The sequence below is a fragment of the Felis catus genome, chromosome E2, assembly GCF_018350175.1.
Source record: "Felis catus isolate Fca126 chromosome E2, F.catus_Fca126_mat1.0, whole genome shotgun sequence".
Lineage (NCBI taxonomy): Eukaryota > Metazoa > Chordata > Mammalia > Carnivora > Felidae > Felis > Felis catus.
In genome coordinates this window covers 3,381,377-3,399,492 of record NC_058382.1, presented here as the reverse complement: position 1 = coordinate 3,399,492, position 18,116 = coordinate 3,381,377, and the positions used below count along the sequence as shown (strand labels likewise).

Here is an 18,116-nt window from a genome sequence, read left to right as displayed (position 1 = left end):
CCTAAGAATGATGTCCTGACCAAAAAATCTCTGAGGGGACAGTCATCCCAGTTCACTTGAAAGGACTATTTTAATTTGCTTGGAATGGTCAATGACCTTCTTCTAATCTGAGAAATATGTAAATTCTTAGGCATTTGATATCTTATACAGCCTTTTTTATATATTTTTTAATATTTATTTATTTTAAGAGAGAGAGAGCAGGGGCGCCTGGGTGGCGCAGTCGGTTAAGCGTCCGACTTCAGCCAGGTCACGATCTCGCGGTCCGTGAGTTCGAGCCCCGCGTCAGGCTCTGGGCTGATGGCTCGGAGCCTGGAGCCTGTTTCCGATTCTGTCTCCCGCTCTCTCTGCCCCTCCCCCGTTCATGCTCTGTCTCTCTCTGTCCCAAAAAAAATAAATAAAAACGCTGAAAAAAATTCTTAAAATAAATAAATAAATAAATAAATAAATAAATAAATAAATAAATAAATAAATAAAAAGAGAGAGCACAAGCAGGGGAGGGGAAGAAAGAGGGGGAGACACAGAATCTGGAAGCAGGCTCCAGGCTCTGAGCTGCCAGCACAGAGCCAGATGCGGGGCTCAAACTCACGAACCGTGAGATCATGACCTGAGCTTAGTCATGATCAGATGCTTAACTGACTGGGCCACCCAGGCGTCCCGGCCTTTTTTTATATAAAAGGGAAAGTATATGTCTTTACTTCTCTTAAGATGTTTTTAATAGCAAGATGATTTCGTATAATAATCTGGTTTGGGGCACCTGGATGGCTCAGTTGGTTGAGCTTCTGACTCTTGATTTCAGCTCAGGTCATGATCCCAGGATTGTGGGATTGAGTCCCACATCAGGCTCTGTGCTAGGCATGGAACCTGCTTGGAACTCTCTCTCTCCCTCTCCCTCTCCCTCTTTCTCCCTCTCCCTCTGCCTCTCTCCCCTGCTCGCACACACTGTCTCTCTACAGTTTATTTTTGTGTCTGTAATTCAAAATGTGTGAATGATTGGGGCACCTGGGTGGCTCAGTTGGTTAAGCCTCTGATTTCCGCTCAGGTCATGATCTCACGGTTCTTGGGTTCAAGCCCCATGTCGGGTTCTGTGCTGACAGCTCAGAGCCTGGAGCCTGCTTCCGATTCTGTGTCTCCCTCCTCTCTGCCCCTCCCCTGCTCACGCTCTGTCTCTCTCTCTCTCAAAAAGAAATAAACATTTAATTAAATAAAACTTAAATTAAATTGAAATAAAATTAATTAATCTAAGTAAAACTTTAAAAAAAGTTTAAGATTCCTACTACAACCTCATGAAGTGCATGATCACAACTAGTCTTGCCTTTCAACAAAGCAATAGAGGTTAAAATTTACAAAACAACTCTTTCAGGCATTGGGTAACATGCAGTGTTGGAGGATGATGCCCAAAAGACGGAAACAAACAAGATTGGCCATATAATTGCTCACGTTCTGTGCTTATACTTGATCTTAGCCAAAAGCCCGAGAAGCAATGTCGTTCTGTGCTTATAAGTGTAGGGTACAGTGATATCCCTGAGTCATAAAGCTGCTGCCACAATGGAGTAGAATCAAGTGGACTGAGGGAAGCATGACCCAGCCCTGGGAGGCAGAGCACATGTGAAGGTCAATGTGGATATTATGGACGGTGGTGAGATGGTAGCCTTTATTCTGGGGATGTTACCGTGGCATGTGGCATTATTGAAGAAAATGTCCAGCAGTGTGATGAATCAGGACTGCAAAGGGGAGGGCCAATGACCTTGTATCATTTCCTTTGCCCTTGTGGGTAAGATATCCAGAAATCACTAGTAAATCAACTATTGTTAGAGAAACACAGGCTGGATCTAACTTTGCTGTCATCATCTGACAAGGAGAGGTAGGGCTGAAGGAAGGGGTGTGGTACCCACCCCAGGTTGATGGGGATAAGAGGAGTGTGGTCATGAAAAGGAGGGATGCCAGGGGATGTTGAGGGATCGGGAGCTGAGGAGGGACGACAGGCCTATGGAGAAACATCCGCAAAGAAAAAGAATTCAGGAATGACACTGAGGCAGAAGTGAGATGTCACATCAAGCCGTAGAAAGAAAGAGAATATGATCTGGGATTTGGGAAGTCTCTCCTTCTGGCACAATTGCTGGGACTCTACACCATTCCGTGGCGTGCAGAGTTCATGGAGCCCAAGTCCTTTGAGAATCTCTAGATTCCCTCATTCTGATGAGGTGCTATGAAGAGTGACTGCTCAGCCTGGGGGCTCCCTAACTGCACCTTGCAGACCTTCTCTGCTCTTCTGGGCTCCCAGCAGTAGAAGCCCCATAACTAAGAGGAGCAGGCCACCAAGGCTAAACTGGATGATGTTCTCTGTTGTGTAATCTGGGATGTTCTCTTTTCCGTAATCTCGGGGTAACAACTCTGTGGAAAAAAGAAAGAATTTAATATGGGACCAACAGCATATCCCCTCAACCCCAACAATACAAAGATCACACATAAACCACACATCATCCAAATTCAAATAGGCCCAGTCAGACCCCTCTTATGACCTGAAAGTCTCTTTTTTCACTCTGATCAAATGTGAGGCTGCAGGTGGTTCCCTGAACAAGAGTGTCTGGGTTAAGGCATAAATAGTAAAACTCAAACCACAATCTGTCTTCTCCCCAAGTCAAGAGTGCTGACGTGGGGTGGTGGTCACACAGAGGATGTAAAACGTAGTACAGAATTTGTTCAGGATCCTAACAAAGACATGGCACCTGCCTGCTGACCCTGACCTCAGTGCCATGATGAAGGGCATGGCCAAGAGAGGGGGAAGCAAAGGGAAAGGTGGGGTCATCAGAGCCTGAGACGTTCTCCACTTCCCTGCTATGAGCTCAACTTCTGGTCACATGACCCTGGGAAGCCCATGAAAGCCTCAGAATGGTAGAGAGGTACAAAGAGTTGCTAAACAGATTACCATCCATAAATGTCTAGTATCACAGGGCTATGAGCAGCTGTCTGTGTTCTCTCAGAAGTGGTAGGAACATGTGGCTCAAGGTCACATGGTTTAGGAGACACTCAACCAGGGACAGCATAGAAGGGGAGCCTGGCCACCTAACTGGTAGAGAGAAATTCATCAAACTTCAGCTCCAACCACAATAATGCCACATTCAATCTGAGACCAGAGACACCCCTCCCCCCCCCCGGCCCAGTGAAAAGGGGAGAGGTGATTACAGTGTCCCAGGGAGGAAGGATATTGAGGCTAACGTGGCATAGGATGGAATTGTTCTGCATGTCCCAGTCCCGCAGGGTACAAGGGGTTTGGAAACTGAAGGTCCACCTTCCAACCCCATTCGTTAAAGATTTGTTTCTACCTCTACTCTCAGCATACTTTCCATATAGCCAGAGGTGGTTTGAAAATGCCATGAGATTCTACCCTCCATTGGGCATCAGGGAAAGAACTTGAAAGCTGGAGACTTTGGGGTTGCATTCTGAGAGGTGGAAAGGGGAGAAAGACTGTCAAAAAGAACATTCTAGACTAAGGGCAAAAGCAGAGGGAGTATAGCTGGAAAGAAGCAGGTGAAGTGGAAATTGAAGCAGGGGTCAGAACAAACTGGAACTGGAGTCTGTAGAAATAGCTGAATTGTTCACTCAAAGTGCCAAAAAAAAAAAAAAAAAAGGTTTTGAAGCACTTGCGTAGGCTCATGGTGCAATGGAATGGGTTTTGAAAGGATGGCTTCAAGTGCGGTGAGGAGGGAGCACGGCATCGGGCAGTGGTGGAAGATGAAGACACATAGGGGGGATGTAACTGGAACCCAGTGAACACCTGAGGGTGTGGAGAAGAATCTGCAAACTCATCATCACTTTCCAAAGTAGAAACAACAGAAAGTGTTCACCCATTAGGTGTGGATTTTATGGGAAAGAAAGGGGAATCGAGATTGGCACAAAAATATTCCATTGGAAAGAAAGGGAAGACGGGGATGTCACTGCTGGAGAAGTGGTCTGAGGGCAGGGTTTTTAGTCACAGGTTGTGCTGATCAAGAGCGCTTTGTAGAAATGGAATTTTTGATATCGTTTGGTGCGATTCAACCAACATGGAAGACTGCTGACATAAGACGCACCATTGTTTTACTAGGAGGTGAAAAGAACGGAGTCAGCCAGTCAGACTATAGTCACGTCCTAACTTTAGAGGCGACAGATGTGGAAGACATGCATTTCAGGATATAAATGTGAAACTATATGCTCCCTATATTACGTATATTATATGTGCTAAATACAAAATATAATATATAACTGTATATTACTATATATTACTATATAACGTATAATATATTACTATATAACATATAATGTATATGCTAAATACAAAATATGATAATATATAATGTGAGTTATATATTTTTTTAATTTTTTTTCAACATTTATTTATTTTTTGGGGGACAGAGAGAGACAGAGCATGAACGGGGGAGGGGCAGAGAGAGAGGGAGACACAGAATTGGAAACAGGCTCCAGGCTCTGAGCCATCAGCCCAGAGCCCGACGCGGGGCTCGAACTCACGGACCGCGAGATCATGACCTGGCTGAAGTTGGACGCTTAACCGACTGCGCCGCCCAGGCACCCCCATGAGTTATATTTTTATATATACTTTGTGTTGGACATAATCTAGTACGTGTGTGTGTGTGTGTGTGTGTGTGTGTGTGTGTGTGCGTGTGTATAAATAAAGTCACATGCTATTCAGGAGGGGCTTTCTGGGCTTCATAAATATATCGAACATTCATCAGCAGATGTTGGAAGTCTTGCACATTTAACTTTCCGTATTCCCGGCGTCCTTGCCAGTCTTCTGAGTGTATTCACCAATTTGAGTCGGTGCCCTGCTGTGTCCCCTCCTCATCCCAGCCTCAGCCTGCTGCCTCCTCTCATATTCCCCCCCCGACTCTGATCACCTCGATTTCTTATATATAGTTCCATTTGCTTACCAACGTGCAACATACCTGTTCATCTTCCAAGATTCCACTCCAATGGAATACTTGGCTTAGCGTACTGAGCCCCTCACAGAAAAATGGGCTCGACACCCCTGCCTGTTCACGTGAAGTCTTGAACATAACCCATCACATAGACACTGCTTTCTTGTTTTCTGTGGTCCTCCCCTACTGGACTCAGTTTACTAGAGGTCATTTTCACAACCCAGCATCATCAGCTTGCAGTCAGACAGACAGAAAGCTTGACACAAAGAGTCTTGACATTATGACCTCCCCTGACTTCTGTGTCATGACCTCTGGAGGTACCAACATCTGGGAAGGGTTTGAGGAGGGTTATGAAAAGCGTCCAATCTCTTTGTGCTCAGTGTTCCCGGGATATCCCCTAGCACCTATAGAGACTTTGCATGAATTGAGAAAAGGCACATGTGCCCTGAGACCACTTTCTCAACTCAACATGACCCAGAGATTCCCACAGTGACCCTGATGTGGATGGAGCTGCATTCCATGTGGCCCCACACGCTCTGCAACACCAGAAACACCTCACACAGCTGGCCTTGGAGCTCCCTCCCCAGTCACCTCATGGGACATCCCAGCACACAGACATGGAAGTGACCAGTCTAGGACATTCCTCACCTGTGACTAAAAGCTCAAGGGAATCGCTGGGCAGTGACCACCGGGACTGATTGTTGCTAAAAGAACCATAGCACCTGTAGGTCCCCTGATGGGCTGAGGTCACAGGGGAGATGAGGAATGTGTTGTGATCTTGATATAAATAGTCCTGGGGACAGACAGCGGTTCCATTCTTGCAGAGAAAGATGTCATAGTTATGTACATGACAAAGAAGGGTCACAGTCTCTCCGGAGGTCACATTGGCACCTGGATGAGCAGTCAGGGAGGGTGCTTTCATGTACATTCCTGGAACATAGTAGAGCTAGTTATTAGAGGGAAGCCATACCCAAAGCCATCATTCTCTTGGTCTGACCTGAGAGAAGGAAGGACAAAGTCAAGGGGAAATTCACCCCTTGCCAGGACAAAACACCCACTTTTCTTACTTTCCCATGACCCAAGACCAGAGAGTGGTCATATAGGGAAAGATGAGTGTCTGTCACCATGATGTGCGGTCCCTTGGGGGCTCCAGCCGTCTCCCTGAAGGGATTTGGGATCATATCAGAACACAGACCGGAACCAGATGGATAAAGTGGGAGGGCAGGGGTCTGTGATAGGGGCAAAGCTGGTCCAGTGTCATGGGCAGCCCAGACCAAGGCTGGGGGACAGTGTCCTTTGGGGTGTCCCTTACCTGTCACCACAAGGTCCAGTGTGTCTCTGACTTCTGACCAGACTCCTTGCTTCCTGTGCATACAGCAGTATACCCCTGCATTGATGTAGGTCACATTCTGGATTAAGAACTCAACCACCTGCAGAGCACTGTGTGGTACTCTGTCACACCACAGAGCAGAGGGTCTTTGTCTCTGCAGATGGGAGATAACTGCACCTGCAGAATATGCTCACGGAACTGCCCCAGGGGATCACAGCACTGGGCACTGCCCAGATGTCAGGCTGGGAAGTGGTCACTGCAGGAGAAACAGTCTGAGATGAGAAGAAACCCAGCATCCCGCTTCCTTAAGAGGCCCTGGAGCAAAACACCATGTGGGTGTGGGTTAGAGTCCAGCACGTGAGTCCCAGATGTGCCCCCACCTCAACCCCGCATCTCTAGATGAAAAGAGAGGTTCAGTCTCTTCATCTGTAAGAAGGAGCTTATTTCTATATTTACATAAAATCATTAACATTTCACAACAGACATCAGCCTGCTTAAAAATGACCTCCACAGGACGCCTGGGTGGCTTAGTTAAGCGTCTGACTCTTGACTTCAGCTCAGGTCATGATCTCACGGTTCATGAGTTTGAGCCTCACATCGGGCTCTGCGCTGACAGCACAAAGCCAGACTGGGATTCTCTATCTCTCCCTGTGTCTCTCTGCCTCTCGCCAGCTTGCACTGGCTCGCTCTCTCTCTCTCTCTCTCTCTCTCTCTCTCTCTCTTAAATAAAAACTTTTTTTTAATTTTTTTTCAACATTTATCCATTTTTGGGACAGAGAGAGACAGAGCGTGAACAGGGGAGGGGCAGAGAGAGAGGGAGACACAGAATCGGAAACAGGCTCCAGGCTCTGAGCTGTCAGCCCAGAGCCCGACGCGGGGCTCGAACTCACGGACTGTGAGATCGTGACCTGGCTGAAGTCGGACGCTTAACCGACTGCGCCACCCAGGCGCCCCAATAAAAACTTTTAAGAAATGACCTTCGCTTGACTTCTAGCCACTCACGGTCTTGGTTTTCCTATGGTTTCCTTGAATATTCCTTCAACCTCAAACTCCTAAAATTATGCATGGAAACCTCTGGGCTCAGTGCTCCAACCTAGGTCTCATTTCTCTATATACTCGCCCTGTGTAGTCACCGTGAATAAAACGCACACACATACACATGCCCCTCACTTAAAGTCTAGACTAGTTCACCCAGCTGTGAGCTGCTCACCTGGGTGAGTCATCTCCTGTGGGACATTCCCCTCCTTAGGGCCAAAATAGAGCTCCTGAAATATTCCGGAATACCTAATCCAATCTCATTCTCCACCAACAATTTAAGAGCAACTTATTCCTTAGTGTTATTACTGAGTGGTTTCCTCTTCACGACCCACATTCAACCTGAAAATCAACCCTGAGGGTCTCTTCCTCATCACTTTCACTGCTATCCTTGTTCCCCTTACTGCCCTTTAGTAATATTTCTTCTTAGCATTTTTTTTAATTGTTAATGTTTATTTATTTTTGAGAGAGAGACAGAGTGTGAGCAGGGGAGGGGCAGAGAGAGAGGGAGACACAGAATCTGAAGCAGGCTCCAGGCTCCGAGCTGTCAGCACAGAGCCCGACATGGGGGGCTCAAACTCACAAACTGTGAGATCATGACCTGAGCCAAAGTCAGATGCTTAACCAACTGAGCCACCCAGGCGCCCCTCTCTTGAGCATTAAAAACCTTCTAACATAGCACATATTCCAAGTTCTCTGTTATGTTAATTTTATCTTTCCTCCCATTAAAGGGCAGGGATCTCTTTGCCTGTCATGTCCCCATGTAAGGGGGTTATTCAAAGCCATGTCCCCAGTAAGGGGAACAATGCTGAGGTTACAGCAGGAATTCAATATATCCAGAATATGAAGGCATCAGTTTAGCTCATCGAGAAGCAGTAAGCATAAAAGGAGACTATATGTGCAGTTGGCCAAGACTAGTCCTTGGCACATGAGAAAATCTCAGTAAATGTTACCCAGCAACTGATAACTTTATATGATATCAAATCTGAGCAAAGTGATGTTCCCTGAGCTTTACAGGTGTGTGGTGTCTTCATGGATGCAACAGCCTATTGCTATCCCCATTTTGGAAAGAAGGAACTTGGCATTCAGGGGTAGGAAACTGCTTGCACAAGTTCTCAGACTCAGCACATGTTGAGGTCTGGATTTTCTCTACTGTCTCTTTGCTGAGCAAGAGTGCTTTCTCCCGTGAGCTGGCCTCTCGGTAAATCAGGAAGCTGGAAGCAGCCAAGGCAATGGCAAATGGAAAGTGCCCGGCACAGGCAGAGAGAATTGATCCCTTATCTACGAGGAGACATGGGCCTGTGCTCTGTGTCTGTTTTCAGTGTCACTCTCAGCTGTTTCCCTTCAATATTATTATTAGTGACGCTGGCAGATTCTTTCCTTTTTTAAATTTTTTTTTTTTGAGAAAGAAAGAGAGAAGGTGCACATGAGCAGAGGAGAGGGGCAGAGATAGAGGGGGAGAAAGAATCCCGAGCAGGTTCCACACTCAGCATGGATTCCAGTGCAGGGCTCCGTCTCACGAGCCGTAAGATCATGACCAGAGCAGGTATCGAGGGTCGGTTCTATACACACAATGGAATATATTCAGCCTGGAAAAGGAAGGACCTTCTGGGATGTGCTACAACACAGATGAACCCTGAGGACATTATCCCATGAAATAAGCCAGACACAAAAAGACACACACTGTCTAACTGCATTTGTACGAGGTATATAGAGAAGTCAAATTCATAGAATCAGAAAATAGAGTGGTGGTTGCTAGAAGCTGGGAGAGAAGAATTGGGGAGTTGCTGGTTAACAGGTAAAGAGTGTCTGTTTTGCAAGATGAAAAGTTCTGGAGGTTGATTGCACAACAGTGTGAATATACTTATCACTACCGAAACATGCTTAACATCAGCTAAGGTGGTAAACTTATGTTAACTGTATTTTACCACAATTTTATTTATTTTCTAACATTTATTTATTTTTTGAGAGACAGAGTGGGACAGAGTGCGAGCAGGGGAGGGACAGAGAGAGAAGGAGACACAGAATCCAAAGCAGGCTCCAGGCTCCGAGCTGTCAGCACAGAGCCCGACGCGGGGCTCAAACCAACCAACCATGAGATCATGACCTGAGCCAGTCGGACGCTCAACAGACTGAGCCATCCAGGCACCCCAATTTTACCACAATTTTTAAACATAAATAAACAAAATGAAGACTGTGGGTGAGGGATGGTGTGGGTCAAGGGTTGGAACTAGTTCAAGGCTCCTGAGACTTATCCTACAGTGCACTCAGTCAGACTCAATGTGACTAGGTGGAAAAGGGAAGAAACACTCACCATTTTGTGCCCAAATCCTTTGGTCCAGACAACACACTGAAATAGAGAATATGCCTGGTAAGCGATGTCTACCCTATAACTCAGTGATTTCCAAACACCTGAGATCAGGGCATTGCCTGGATGCGAGTTGAGTAAAAGTGACCAGATGGGTGATTCCTCAGTAGTTAAATGACCCTAGGACCTCACAGAGGAAGAGTCCCATGAGAGGAACCCAAGACATGAACCTGAGTATATTCTCTTCCCCTTCTAACCTCACCAACTCTCCCTGCCGTACTCACCAAGTACAAGAAGGAAAATGATCCCCAGGGGCATGGTAGTGTCTCAGTCCACACCTCCCGGATGTGTCACGGCAAACTGGGCAGACAGTCGTCACAAGAAGACAGACCCACTCATGACACTCATGAGCGCTCTGGAGCTCAGAAGCCCTTGTCACAGGGCAACAGCATCAGCTACTACACAGGAAGGGAAACCACCGGTTCTGCAAAGTCAGGCTCTGTCCGCTCTCCTCCGCCATAACTGGGTCCAGGCCACGTGTCAGTCCGTGGATTTCCTACGGGAAACTTCAATTCAGACAGTGACTCAGGAGACGGGGTTAGTAGTAGCCATGATGGTCTGCGTGTGTACCACAGGAGAGTTGAGGGAGGCTTTGACAGAAAGAAAGAAAAAAAATGAATCAAATATGTATAATCCACTGAGACAGTCAACAACCTGGGTGGTGCTGCAGGTGAAGATGACACTTGAAGGGCATCCGGCTGGTTCAGTCGGTGGAATGTGCAATCCTTGATCTCGGCATTGTGGGTTCGAGCCCCGTGTTGGGTGCAGAGATTATTTAAAAACAAAATAAAAAATAAAAAAGATCACACTTGATGGTTCAGTAGACCCAGGGAAGATACCTGGAAGAATGATTCTTTTTTTTTTAATATGGAATTTATTGTCAAATTGGTTTCCATACAACAGCCAGTGCTCATCCCAACAGGTGCCCTCCTCAATGCCCATCACCAACTTTCCCCTCCCTCCCACTCCCCCTCAGTTTATTCTCAGTTTTTAAGAGTCTCTCTTTTTTTTTATTTTTTTAAGATTTTATTTTATTGTTTTTAATGTTTACTTATTTTTTTTATTTTTTTAAATATGAAATTTATTGTCAAATTGGTTTCCATACAACACCCAGTGCTCATCCCAACAGGTGCCCTCCTCAATGCCCATCACCCACCCTTCCCTCCCTCCCACCCCCATCAACCCTCAGTTTGTTCTCAGTTTTTAAGAGTCTCTTATGGTTTGGCTCCCTCCCTAACTTTTTTCCTTCCCCTTCCCCATGGTCTTCTGTTAAGTCTCTGAGGATCCACATAAGAGTGAAAACATATGGTATCTGTCTTTCTCTGCCTGACTTATTTCACTTAGCATAATACCCTCCAGTTCCATCCATGTTGCTACAAAAGGCCAGATTTCATTCTTTCTCCTGCCAAGTAGGATTCCATTGTATATATAAACCACAGTTTCTTTTATCCATTCATCAGTTGATGGACATTTAGGCTCTTTCCATAATTTGGCTATTGTTGAGAGTGCTGCTATAAACATTGGGGTACAAGTGCCCCTCTGCATCAGCACTCCTGTATCCCCTGGGTAAATTCCTAGCAGTGCTATTGCTGGGTCTTAGGGTAGCGCTATTTTTAATTTTTTTAAGGAACCTCCACACTGTATTCCAGAGCGGATGCACCAGTTTGCATTCCCACCAACAGTGCAAGAGGGTTCCCGTTTCTCTACATCCTCTCCAGCATCTATAGTCTCCTGTTTTGTTCATTTTAGCCACTCTGACTGGTGTGAGGTGATATCTCAGTGTGGTTTTGATTTGTATTTCCCTGATGAGGAGCGACGTTGAGTATCTTTTCATGTGCCTGTTGGCCATCCGGGTGTCTTCTTTAGAGAAGTAAGACCAATTCTTTTGTAAAATACGTACGCTCTATAGTAATAGCAGACGTGGAAAGACTCAACATAAATGGAGAAAGAAAAATTTCCCAGAATTATTGAATTCCAAAACTTATGTCCTGATTTAAAAAAAAAAAAATTCTGAAAAACAATACCCATCCCTTGGTCCAATTATCTCAAGTTAGGTGAATTGACAGTTTTAATTTTCTTGGGATGGCTAGGAAAGTAGGGATCCTTTATCACTCTCTAATATCCATTTCTAGTATCGTGTGGTTTTCTTTGTGTTTGTCTTGAATGAGGTTTACAGAGTTTCTTGCCTCCCTGGGCACATATATTTCATAAATTTCACAAAGCTCCCGTCACGATTTCTGCAATTCTGGAGGTCTTTTCTGCATGGCTCCCTGTAGTCGCCTATCCCACTCTGAATTTGTAGAGCGCATGAACCCAGCTTCCTGAATTCCCACATCTACGTCTTGTTGAAATTGTTGTGGTCTGCTTGGGTTTGTACTCCCTGGGTAGATGTCCAGAGGATACTTCTAGGCACAATGCGTCAGCAATCATGTGGCTAGACTTGTTTGTTTCAGTCTTTTGGATACCACAGTCCTGTATCGTGTGTTAGTATTAGTCCTGTACAGCAATATCTCAGAGTTATTTTGTGTATTTATTCACCTTCCCTATTTTTTTTTTTTTTTTTGATGAACAGGCAAGATAGGTGATGGCTACTTCATCAAGAAGTAGAAGTCCTAAAAATATTTTAATAGTCAATCTTTAAGCATGATTTCAGTTCCAAGGCAGATTTCTTCCTTTCTTATTGGGTCCTCTGTAGCGTAAATCTGAAGGTTATGTTATTATCCATCTTTTAGAAATGAGGAAATGGATGCACACTATTGAAAGATGTACTTTCGTGGAGCACCTGGCTGGCTCAGTTAGAACAGCATGTGGCTCTTGATCTTGAGGTTGTGAGTTCAAGCCCCATGTTGGGTATTAGAGCTTACTTTTTTTAAAAAAAATGTAATTTGGGGGGCACCTGGGTGGCTCAGTCAGTTAAGGATCAGCACAGAGCCCGACGTGAGGCTTGACCTCATGAACTATGAGATCATGACCTGAGCCGAAGTCAGGTGCTTAACCGGCTGAGCCACCCAGGGAACCCCTGTATCTGTATATTGAAGAGATATCATCAGGGAGATTCTGCTCTTCAGAGGTCCCTAATGGTGTAAGGGATGGGGACAATTAATGGAAAGACTGCCCCTAAACATGGTCACAGCTTTGTGCCCTCCCTCCACATTAGGGATGGGAGGTGAAGGTCAGTATGGAGGCACAAAAATTGAGGATAGTTTGGGTATGAAAGAGAAACAGAGAGAAACAGAGAGAAAAAGAGCAAAGAGAGGGGAGATTGAAATTTCCTACACCTGATACAGTAAAATTGTGAAGGGGGAATACAAAACCCTTATGTTCCCTCAAGGGAACTAAGCCAAGTACTGGCTCCATAATGTTGGCGAAATATAATTTTTTTTTGAGAGAGAGAGAGGGCCCAAGTGAGCAAGGGGTAGAGAGAGAAGGAGAATCCCAGAAAGGCCACCAGAAAGAGAACCCCAGGAGGGCCAGAGGGAGAGGGAGGGAGAGAAAGAGAGAGTGCACGTGCGCGAGTGAGCGGGGCAGGGGTAGAGAGAGAGGGAGAGGGAGAGAGAGAGAGAGAGAATCCTGAGCAAGCTCCACAATGTCAGCACAGAGCCCGACTCAGGGCTTGAACCCGCAGAAATCAAGAGTCAGATGCTGAACCGACTGAGCCACCCAGATGCCCCCAAACATACAAGTTTTCTAAAGAAATGCTCTAAGAAACAGGACAGACATTTCCCCCCGGAATTTTCAGCAGGGAGACTTAAGCTCTTGATTGTAATCAGTTATAATTGCCTTCACGAGGTCAGATATCCCAGGCATCCGAGGTTATGCTCCCAATTTGGTGCTAGACCAGCAGCCTCCGCGCCTCCCCCGGAAGCTCCCTGCTGGCTCCGAAGTTCGGCCTGGAGAGGTTAATGTCTACTGCTCCGGTCCCAGCACGCACTTCCCCCTGGAGGGATTAATGGCTACTGCTCCGGTCCCACCACGAAATCTCCAGACCTTCACCCCTCTGCCGCTGGTAAGCACCATGCTCTTTTCTATCTCTATGAATCCGGCTTCTTTAGAAACGCATGTACGTGAAACCACGCAGCGTTTGTCTTTGTGACTGGCTTCTTAGCATAGTGTTTTCAAGGTTCATCCGTGTTATAGCAGGTGTTAGTGCTGCCTTCCTTTTTGAGGCTGAATAACATTCCAGTGGACAGAGCAACTACGTTCCCTTTATCCCTTCATCTCTTGATGGACGCCGGATTGCTTCCACCCTTGGGCTGTTGTAAACCTGTGAAACAGGTGATGCAACAGTGGGGCAGTTCTTAGGTGCGTACCAACTGAGTTTTGGGGTTCTTGTTTCCTGGCTTATTTTGGTGGCTGTGTCTGATACATGTCTGCGCCTGTGTGTTTCTGTAAACAGGGCTGGCTCTCTGGGATGATTTGCACGGCTCCTGTTAAGCCTATGCCTAGCTAATGCTCTTGGTCGCTTCTGGAAAGATTTTTAGTACAAGCGCGCCCTCTGCTGTCAGTGTAGTAAAGTGCAGCTTTTTACTAGCTGGCTCGCGCTGGGAGGCGGAGAATGGGGAGAAAGGTGATGTCCTTGATTTGTTTTTCCCCTTTCTTCTTGAAAAGCCTGAGATCCCCCTTTCTCCTTTTCCCCTTCGATATGCTATGTCCAAAATCTGCCTCTCTCTGCTTGTACCGCTCACAGACTGCAGTTGGTGCCCTGCGGTCAGTGCCCTGACCTGTCTGGATGCTTTTTTACTATTTGCACAACTTTCTCTTTCTAGCGGTGGTTTTCGCCCAATTTGGGGCCTGCCAATAAGCACCTGCCTGTGTCTTTTGCACGGTTTTCCTCATTGTCTTTGGGCATCTTCGTGATATAGCCAGGTGATGAGATTATGTGCAGGTTTTTTTGTTTTGTTTTGTTTTGTTTTAAAGAATGTGATAGGGGTGCCTGGGTGGCTCAGTCAGTTTCGGCTCAGGTCATGATCTCACAGTCCGTGAGTTTGAGCCCCGTGTTGGGCTGTGTGCTGATAGCTCAGAGCCTGGAGCCTGCTTCGGATTCTGTGTCTCCCTCTCTCTCTGACCCTCCCTCGTTCATGCTCTGTCTCTCTCTGTCTCAAAAATAAATAAACATTAAAAAAAAAAAAAGAATGTGATAGATCTTTTTGTAGTGATAAAGATCTTTAAGGTCTATTTCTTGCTAAACGAAAGGAGAAAATGCAAAAAGTACATGACAGGATCCCGCCATGGGTATGCATTATTTTCCTTTTATTTATTGAGCTTACTTTTATTCTAGGAATACATTCACATTGTTCAAATATAGAAAGTATGAAACCAGAGAGCATGAGAGCTTGCTCACTGGAAATCGGTGAGGTTTTCCCTCTGGCTTTTACTTGGCATTGTTTTAAAGTGTAGGCATTCTCTTCTGTTGTCATGCTAAGATGTGGTTTGGGGCTGTTTTGTCATTCTGCATTGTTTTCATTTTTTCCACTTATTTTGAAACAAACTCACGGAAGAGGGGTTTTTTTTTAAGTTAATTTTTTTTAATTTTTCAAAAATATTTATTTTTGAGAGGGAGACAGAACACAAGCAGGGGAGGGGCAGAGAGAGACGGAGACACAGAATCCAAAGCAGGCTCCAGGCTCCGAGCTGTCAGCACAGAGCCCGACGCGGGGCTCGAACCCACGAACCGTGAGATTATGACCTGAGCCAAAGTCAGACACAACTGTCTGAGCCACCCAGGAGCCCCTACATAAGAGTTTATAAATACAATACAAAGAAAAAATTTGTTTGCTGAACCATCTGAGACTATGTTACAGACCTGATTCAACTCACCCAAATACTGACTGTATTTCCTGCAAAAAGGACATTCTCCTAGTTGACCACCTTCCAGTCCTCAAAACGGGCGTATTAATACTGACCTGCACTGTCTTTGGCCGTCATCGGGGAGACCCGTCCATACTTATGCAATTGCCATAGTCTCCAGCTACCCACAAAGCCTAAAATACTAGATAAAAATCTTCATCGCAGGTGACTGACCCTGATGTCCACGGACTCTCCCCACCTTCTTACATGTATGATCCATCCGTCGTGAGCTGGGATCTGCCACAGTCCGGGAAAGACAGTAGAGCCAAGTCTTGAGGGGAACCAGCATCCTCTCGGGAGACACCTGCGTAAGAAGGAACTGTGACCGCCGATCGACAGGTGCTGGTGTCTCCTTCCCAGGGCATCTCGGGGGAATTTGGGGCTCCAGATCTTCAGGTTTGTCCCCACAAATGACTGAACCCCAGATCCCAGAGGGTCCCAAGGCTGCGTGTTTCGCCTCCTTTGACGCCCCGCACCGTCAGGCTGGGACCCTGGCCTGATTCCAGCGGGGTCGCCCCTTCCAACTGCTCTAGAGGACTCTGGATTTCGTAGCACGTCTTCAACGGGAAATTGCCGCTCCGGGCCGGTCACTCTGTTCCTACGGTTCACGTCGCCATCAGGACAGACCGCCCCTTGCCATGTGCGTGGTTTCCATGAGGATCCGTCAAGTTCTAAAACCACCGAGTCCCCCGGCGCCTGCTTTTCACCCACATGCCCTCCCAGTAATAGCACAGGTGACAGCAAGTGGCTGTGATGTGCCGAGGCTGGTGCTTAGATCCACGGTCGTGGTCATCCGCGGCGGCTCCTCCCATTCACAGCCCAGAAAGGGGTCCGCACGAGGGGTTCTCGACTGAAGGTGACTTCCCTCCAGGGGACATCTGGCCGTTTGGGTGGTCACACCGGCAGGGGCGGCAGGCTACCACAGGCATCCTGGTGGGTAGAGACCAGGGATGCTGCTCAACATCCCACAGCGCCAGGCCCCAGGCGCCCCCCTGCCCCACAGCCAAGAATTATCCAGCCCCAAATGTTAACAGCGCTGGTGTCGGGAAGCCTGCTTTTCGTCCATTACTTTCTTGGCATTCCCTGGGGGAAGGAGGGGTTTTAAGGGTTTTGAGATGAGCACATAAGCAGAGATGAACCCATTAGACAAAGAGAAGCTCTCCATTCTGTGCCACCGAACAGAACACGAGAAAGAAGTGGTCCAAATGGGCGTCTCGTGACCCCAAAGACACTGAACTAGTGTCCTCTGGCTGTCGTTATAAATTAATCTCAACTCGGTGGCTTAAAATAACATCCAGAAGTCCAAAATGAAGGTGTCAGAAGGGCCGCGCAACCTTCAGAGCCTCGAGGGGCGTCTGTCCTGTGTCTCCTGTGGCAGCTTCTGGGGTCCCCCCACTCCCTGGTTTGAGGCTGATGGTTCCACTCACGGCCCTGTCTGCTCACGGCCTCCTCCTCTCTGCTCTGTGTCCCCTCCCCTTCCATCTCTTGTAAGGACACCTGTCGCTGGATTTAGGGCTCCCCGCCCCCCAGATAATCTAGAACGATCTCGGGATCCTTCACTTCATTTTGTCGGCAACGTAACTTTTTCCAAATCAGCTCAGATTTGGACAGATCGTTCAGGGGTTCACGCTTCGACGGGCTAGAGGCCCAGCCTCGGGATGAGGTTGACTCTGTCGAACGGTCAGATAGGCAGAAGGAAGCTTGGCTGCATCACTGGGCCCAAAGCCTGCCTTACTTCTGGACTTGTGCTGCTGTGAAATAGTGTCTCTTCTTGCTTGTGACTGGGGTGAATATCAGCCCAGCTCACATGCTGCATGTCTGCTCTCATAGCAGGCATGGGCGGCCCACAGAGCCTGGCCGAATCCCCAAGGCCCGAACAGCAGTCTGAAGGGTTTGACACGGTCGTGGGTTTCTTTAAAACAACAAACAAAACAAAAAAACATCCCCGAAGCATTACCCTCATGATTCGTTCTTCAGTCTGCTTATCACGTTGCCACCATCCTCTCTGTGGACTTGTGTGGGTTTGAAGTTTTTCTAGGCCAGCTTTGATCATCTTTCATCTATCTGGGGGCTATGTTTAGAGTCATGAATCACCTCAAGGCTTTCAGTAAAGTAGCGGGGGTTACGTTATTTGTGAGTCAACGCCTGCGGTCCTTGTGGCTTCTCAGTTCCGGAAAGGAAGCGGATGTTGCTTGTGAGGGTTTGTGGCTAGAATCAACCCCGGGCCGAGTTGGCCTTGTCTCCGTAAGAGCTAGGTTCTTGTGGGAGCGGCCACCCCAGTGGGCTGGCCTTCACGCTCCTTCCATTTAGGCCTGTGGCCCCCTGCCACGAATGTGGGCTTCTGCATCAGACTGGATTCCAACTCTTCTTGCTAAGACACTCCAGGGTTCATTGGCTGGTTGGTCGGTTGGTTTTAAGTAAACTCTACGCCCAAAGTGAAGCTCAAATTCACAACCCCAAGATCAGGAGCCTCACACTCTTCCAACTGATGCCAATTTTGCTTTAATAGAAACAGGAGGACTTGATGGGAAGTGTCAGGGAAGGTCATGGTCCTGGGAAAAGCCCAGGAAGCGGGTTTTGGAGAGGACGGGGCGCCAGGGAGAACGGTGGCTGCCCCAAATCC

At 47.1% G+C, this 18,116-nt stretch overlaps 1 protein-coding gene across 2 annotated transcripts in view; it reads left to right on the top strand.

Moving 5' to 3' along the window:
- Nucleotides 1-13,480: 13,480 nt before the first annotated feature.
- The window catches only part of EPS8L1 (EPS8 like 1), a 41,132-nt gene continuing 36,496 nt past the window's right edge, over nucleotides 13,481-18,116 (top strand). For both annotated transcript variants that reach the window (XM_023246015.2, XM_045047291.1), the window contains exon 1: nucleotides 13,481-13,652. The gene's annotated coding sequence lies outside the window, so the exon portion shown is untranslated. The remainder of the gene's footprint in view (nucleotides 13,653-18,116) is intronic.